Source organism: Galeopterus variegatus, unplaced genomic scaffold, assembly GCF_000696425.1.
Source record: "Galeopterus variegatus unplaced genomic scaffold, G_variegatus-3.0.2 Scaffold1065, whole genome shotgun sequence".
Classification (NCBI taxonomy): Eukaryota; Metazoa; Chordata; class Mammalia; order Dermoptera; family Cynocephalidae; genus Galeopterus; species Galeopterus variegatus.
In genome coordinates, this window is record NW_007727176.1 from 22562 (window position 1) to 29902 (window position 7341).

Sequence of the window (7341 nt, forward strand, 5' to 3'; positions counted from 1 at the left end):
GCCAGCACCGCTTGCAGGTGGCAGGGACCCAGAGGCAGGCGGGGACGGGAGTGTGACAGGGGAGCTCCGGGGTTTACTCTGCTAGCACCGGGGAGTGGTATTTGCAGTGGAAGTGGACATCTCGGTGGGCAGCGTTGTGTCCTTCCAGCCCTTGAAGATGCCGTTCTAGCTCTTGCTGCTCGCGGGGTTTCTGATGACACCTCACAAAGCATCTGTGTCTTTATTCCCCGGACATTTTCTCACTGTCTTGGGTTTTTGGCCATTTGATGATGATGTACCCGGTGTCTGCTGCTTCGAGGTTCTTAGATCTATGGCTTTTATCACATTTGAAAATTTTCAGCAGTTATTTCTTTAAACGTCTCCTCCCTCCCAGCCCTTCTGAGCTTCCGATGACACCTATTATGAGACTGCTAGATATTTTTTCACGGGCCCTCAGCCTCTGCTTATGTTTCTCGAGGCTTTTTTCTCTGTGCGCTCCACCATTTTTTCCTTTTTCACTGTTGTTTTTTTTTTTTTTTGCTTTTTTTTTCTGGGCGGCTGGCCAGTACTGGGATGGACCCCGGACCTCGATGTCAGCACCGTGTTCTGACCACTGGAGCTAACCAGCCGGCCGCCGTAGCTTCAGTTTGGATGACTTGTACTGTCCTTACGTCACATTTACTGACCTTTTGGTCTAATCTGCTGCTGATCCCACCCCGTAGACATCTTATCTCATATACTGTATATTTTCATTTTTAGAATTTTGACTCATTATTACACCTTCCGTGTCTCTTTTGATTACGACCACGGCTTCCTCTCAATCTCGGGCATACTTCCAACAGCAGTTTTAAATGCCTTATCTGCTGGTTCCGTCACCTGTGTCGTTTCTGGGTCTGTTTCTATTGACTGATTTTTCTCCTGGTTACATGTCAGGCATTCCTGCAGCTTCTGCACACGTCTAGTTATTTTGCACTGAGTGCTGGGGGTTGTAAATGTCAGATTGCTGGGTTTCTGGATTTAATTGACCTTCTTTCCAAAAATGCTGAGTTTTGTGCGACAAGCAGTTCATTTGCTTGTGAATCAGCCTGGTCTTTTCAAGACTCATGTTGAAGCTTTGTTGGGTCATGTCTAGAGGAGCTGTCTTTCTAGGACTAGTTTAGTCCTCCACCTAAGACGTGGCCTGCTCCGGTCTCTGCTGAACACTCCGGGCGATCAGAGAGGTCTCCTCACCCTGGGTGGCTGGGATTCAGGTGTCTCCTGGCCCTGGTGAACTCTGGGAATTGTTTGTCCTGGCTTCATGGAATCTCACTCCCGATATGCACAGCGTAAAACTTGTCCAAAAACTCCAGAGGAGCCCTGCGGGGATGTGTGGAGCACCTTCTCTCCACTGCGGCCTCCTCTCCAGGGCTCCCCCACAGGTTCCTGTCCCCTTTGCCTCCAGAACTTCCCTGTATGTCCCTGTAGCTCCATGAGACCCCGAGGCTCTCTTGGCAGAAAGCCCCACTGCTCCTTTCTCCCAGGAATCGTCCCCTGCTACCTGTGGTCCTCTGTCCAGAAGCAGCTGCTGCTTATATTTCTTATTGAATGTTCTAGGTGTTGATGGCGGGAGGACAGATTTAGTACCAACTACTTTGTCATGGCCAAAATATCCATCACGTTTTAAATTCTCAACTGGGGGGAGATACATGGTTGTGTTTTGGGGGTTGTTTTTTAAAAAATTACATGTACTTCTTTATGAACCTAAAATAGTCCCTAGTTATTACCAGGGAGCCTGGGATTTGGAGTCAGACAGATCTGGGTTCTAATCGTGTCTAGGCTGCTTACTAGCCAAGGTGACAACGGGCAACACATTTCTGCTCTCAGTTAAGTGGGGGTGATGACAGTGATGCCGTGGGGTGTTTCCGTGAGAATCCAAGAGATGGTGCAGGCAGGGGGCCTGGCGCTGCAGGTGCTCAGGGGGAGTCACAGCCATGGCTGTTTGGGGGTACCTGGAGGAGCGACCTCTGCTTCCTGAGCCCAACCCCCTGCTCAGCAAGGCCCTGCTCAGCACCCCGAACCCCTCACCGCCCCCTCGCTCATCTGCCAGCCCCACCCAGCCCTGGGCCGCCATTCTCCCAGCACAGAGGAGTCTCTGTCTCAGCCCACCCACAGCCACTGTAGCACCCAAGGTCAATGGGAGCCTTTCTCCAGCTGCCCGCGGGCTGGGCAAGAGCATCCACGCAACCCCTCCACCCAATGCCGAGGGCCTGAGAAGAAAGGAGGGCTGTGTGCCCTGCCCCTCCACACACAGGCCCGGGAGGGAGGGAGCAGGCAGGCGGGCACTGCCCACTCAGCCCAGCAGGGAGGCCCGGCACACCCTGCAGCCTCCGCCCTGGGCACCTGGGAAGGTGGCCTTACGGCACCTCCTCTCTGCGCTGTGGCCCCCGTGGCTGAGCAAAAGCCTGGAAGAGTCACAGCAAGGTCTACAGGTGCACAGGACGCCTCACACCACAGGAAAAGGGCTTGCCAGGCTCCTGCAAACATCCAGTGAGCAAGTGAGCATTGGCCACTTTACAGGAAATTGCAATTGCTGTCAAGGTTGGGGGATCTGCATCCTCTCCCCTGCTGGGGACCCTGGGGGGAAGGTCCCCCAGAACAGACCGCACAGGCTGCAAGCCATGCCTTACCTTCCGAAGTGTGCAGGCTCTGAACCCAGGACCCTGGCACTGGAACTAGGGTGGCCTCCAGCCTCCCCGCCCAGCACAGGCCTTTCAGCTGACTGATGTGGCAGCAGGGTCACCTCCAAGTCCTCCTGGGGTAGGAGAGAGGGAGGGTCCCAGATGGACACTCAGGCTCCTGTTTTCCAACTCTCCCAGGCCAAACATCTCAGCTGGTTGGGGGAAAACAGGGGGCATGCAGGACCAGCCCAGCTGACCATGCAGGCGCAGACCTCAGTCGTGTGTCCCAGACCCTCTTCCCGCCTGCCGGAGCTCAGCAGGTCCCCAGTGCCTGGCAGCGCTGGTGAAATCACACACAGAACTGCCCAGGCGTGCGGAGAGGTGACACCCACGACCATTACTCCACAGACACCCCGGCCCGCCCTCGTGGGGCCTGCTCTCCAGCAGGAAGAGCGACAAGGGGACGTTGGGGGCAGCGGGGCCTGGGTGGGCAGGCGGCCACCACAGAAGCCTAAGACGGGCCGGCTGCTGGGGGGCCTGGGGAGGCATAACCATGAGCACAGAGTGGGTGGCTGAAGATGCCAGACATATTCCCCCCAGTTCCAGAGGCCGGAAGTCTCCCTCCATGGCTCCAGGGGAGGACCCTTCCTGCCTCCTCCAGCTTCTGGAAGTTTCAGCAGTCCTTGGTGTTCCTTGGCTTGCGACTGCATTATTCCAATCTCTGCCTGCGTCTTCATGTGACCATCTTCCCGGAGTGTCTCTGTTTCCGTGTCCAAATTTCCCTCTCGATAAGGACACTAGTCACCAGGTTAGGGCCACCTTAATCCAGTATGACCTCATCTTAACCTGATTACACCTGCAAAAACCCTACATCCAAATAAGGTCACATTCACAGGTACCAAGGGTTAGGACTTGGACGTATTCGGGGGAGGGACATAATTCCTCACCACAGGGGCCACGAGAGCTGAGTGGGGTGAGGAGTCTTTCCTGCCTCTGCAGGGTGTTCAGAAAAGGCCTGGTTGAGAAGGTGACCTCAGGGCAGAGGTGTAAAGGACCAAGAGGGCTTCAATCCACGCAGATCTCTGGGGCACAGTGTCCCAGACAGGGGATGGCACGTGCAAAGGCCCTGAGCTTTGGGTCAAACGTACTTTTTTGAGCCTTGGGGTCCTTACTTATGAAGCAGGTTTACTGGGGGTTCCTGCAGAGGTTGTTGTGGGGTCTCATTACACGAGCAGCATTCTGGCTGCACCCCCTTTCAAGCAGGGGGTGCAGCCAGCCTGGAGGCCCGAGGCAGGGAAGGAGGGGCCTGGTGCCATCCTGAAGGGCTGCCAGCTCTGTGCTCACCTGAACCCCAGGCTCTCGGTCCCCCCACAGAGGTGCAGAGAGCTGCGTGGACGCACCCTGGCTGGCAGGCCCTCCCGGGTCTCTCTCTCCTTGCTGGTCCCTTCAGATTCTGCTACCTACGTCCTCCCAGCCCTCACCTGAGTCCGGCTCTGTGCTAAGCCTCATGCCTGGGCTGTCTCCTGACCCCCACCTTACAGTTGAGAAACGGAGGCACAGAGAGGTCCAGCCCCTTGCTCTGTGTCACAGAACTAGGGAATGGACGTGTCCCAACCACACACTGAGCGGTCTCCAGGTCCACCATGGGCCAGCGGGAGACAGGAAGACGGGCCACCCAAAGCCTCCCAGTTTGGAGGCAGCGCAAGGCTCACGGTGGCTGGAGGCCAGTGCAGATGCAGGACGGCCAGTGGCATGAAGGGATGGGGCTAACCCACAGTTGTGAAGTCAGATTCTGAAAGAGGGTTCTACAGGAAAGCGCTGAGTGGCAGTGGGGCACCTGGCTCTCCCCACCAGGCCTCGGTCTCACCATTGGCCAAGGTGCCTCAGCTCCTTCCTGCAGGCTGGGCCGGGTGAGTGCAGCATCCAAAATGGCCTCAAGGGGGCAGCAGCCACCCGCCTTTCCCAGGAGCTGCCTGGAAGCTTAACCCGCCCCCAAGTGGCCCCAGGGCCCAGGGCGCAGCCCACAGAGGCCAGCTCTTAGATCCGCCGCCTCCCCCGCAGTGGGACTGATGGCCACTGAGCCATCCCTGTGGTCAGCATGCGCCCTGCCCAAGTGGCACCTGCACACAGTGTGGCATTACCTGACTCCCAGGCAAGCCCAGCTGCAGGGGCACTGGGGGTAGGGGAGAACTGGTGCAGGGGCAAGCTCTGGGAAAGCCACAGGAGTGCCAGGCAGGGCCATCCCTCACACATGACACCCGAGAAAATGCTCAGCTGGAGCCCCAAGAGCCCGTGGCACCATCTCGCCCAGCAATGGGCCACAAGCTCCCGTGGCCAGTGCTCTTGGGCTAGACAGTGCCGTGCCCACCTCACGAGGCCTGGGGTCAGTGAGGGACCGTGGTGGGCGCTCACCCAAATGCAAAGCCCACTTGATGTTCAAGGGGAATACTTGGCAACAAGCTTCCCTGAAAAGGGGTGATGGTGAGAGGTCAGAAGGGAGGTGGGCACCTCCAGCACATCCCGGGCTGAGTCCTGGAACCGCAGGCCACATCGGCGAGTCACCAGACACTCACCGAACGCCTGCCTCGTGCAGAGTCCGGGGCTCGGTGTGTGGGATGGACTCATGAGAGCCACAGCAGGAAGAGGCTGAGTTAACAGAAGTAGAGCCTCCAGAAGAGAGGAGGTGAGTGCTGTCCCCTCCTCCTGTCTTAGTGTGGTACTGGGTCTGTCCTGATGACATTCTGAGGGACACTTTGGCAGACTGAAGTATCTTGGGGATGAAGAACAATCTGGATCCAATGTCACATTAACAATGATCAAAGAACGTGACAACTGGGGACAATATGACAGTCTGACTTGGGAAGTGGTGAGCTCCCATCCCGGAAGTTCTCAAGCAGAGGCAGGTGACAGCAGCCTGCTCAGTCTGGGCTGGGAATCACGGTGCCCGACATCCCCTCCACCATGCCTTCCCTCCACTGCCAGATGAGGAGCTGCCAGGCACCCAATCGGATCATGTGCCTTTGCATGGACCTGAGGGGCTCCTCACTGCTCTTAGCCCCTGCCCAGTGTGCTCTCACCCCCATCCCGCTTCCAGACACTCTCTGGCCCTGGCCCCTCAGGCCTTTCATGCCCTCATTCTGGCCATGCTCCCTCTCACCACAGGGCCTTTGCATGTGCTGTGACATGCCTGGAACACTCTTCCGTCCCCTTTCACCAAACTAACTCCTACTCCAGGTCTCAGGTTTTGTGGCCCTTTTTAGGGGCAGCAGTGGGGGCTTCACAGGCCCCGCCCCCACTGTGATAGCTTCACATAGCTCTGTCCCCTACCCCCAGTGGTGGTGCCCCCCCCGCTGTAATTTTACATTTGTCCGTCCCCTCTGCAGTGGGTTCCGTTAGGACAGAGACCTTGTCAGTTTGGCTCGTGGCTGTATCTCCCATGCCCTGCAGTGGCCAGCACACAATAGGACCCCCATAAATAGCTAAGAGTAAAAGGAGAAAGGAAAGCAGGAGGGAGAGAGAAGCTTGCTGGAGAGGAATCTTGAGGGAGAAAGAGAAAGGAGAGAGGAAACGTTAGTCAGCTTTGGCCGGGTTATGCTGCAGTAACAAACACGCCCACGTGGAGGGGTCTGCAGCCACAGTGGTGGCAGTCTGCTCCACGTGCCTTCTCACTGGGAGACTCGGCTGAAGGAGGAACAGAGTGTGGGGCACATCGTTCTCCTGGAGGAGGCAAAGACCAGGAGACCTCATGGAAACCTGCAAAGGCTCTTAGAGCTTGGCCCTGGTCTGAGAATGTGGCCAAAGTGCATCCCCTGATTCGGTGGGGCAGGAAGGATGCTCTTCCCACCGGTTGGTGCTGCGAGTCACACAGGCGGGGCTGTGTCCTCCTCCTGCAGAGAAGGGAGGAGGGAATGCTTGCTGGGGAACAGTCCTGCAGAATCCCACCTAGGTCATGCCATAAGCGGCCAAGACAAGGCGGGCTGCACAGGCAGAGTGTGGGCAAGGAGGCTGGGCTTCGTGGGGAAGTTGAAGGCGTTTACTCCCGTGCAGGAGGCCACTGGGAGCTACAGGGCGTTCTTGAGCAGGGGCATGCTGTGAACGTGACTCTGCTGCTGCCACCCTGGGCTGGTGTGGAGCTCTGTGAGGCTGGTGGGTGACACAGGGCAGGCAGGACAGCAAGGAGGGCCCTGCCCGACAGACTAGCGGGTTGGCCCAAGCTCCAGGTGGAAGCAGACCCAGCCCAGCCCGGAGGTCCTCCCACAGCACCAGGTGGCCTGATTCCTGAATGTCCTCGCTGTGGGGCCACTGCAGCCTCTACCCTGAGGACCTGCGGGGACAACTACACCCTCACACACGTTTCCAGGAGCTCAGCAGCAGGAGAGGGCAGGCTTGGTGTCCATCCAGGCCTCATGTCCTCGGCCGTGGAGTGGGAATCGTGGTAATCCCACCACACTGTGAAGGTGGCCAGAGTGCTCCGTGTCCCCCAGGGCTGCCCCGCGGCCACCACACTTGGAAGAATGCAGAATCAGGGCCTTTCTGCGGCAAACCCCAGTCTCCCCGCAGGGCTGGTCTCCTTCCCAGGAAGGCTTCCTGGAGGAGGCGGCAGTGGCGCGGGCCTGGCGGGGGTGACGCATGAAGGAAGCAGGTCACGTGAGCGGCAGGGCGGGGTGGGCGGTCCCGGAGCGGCGGCGCGGGGACTCCGGCCGGA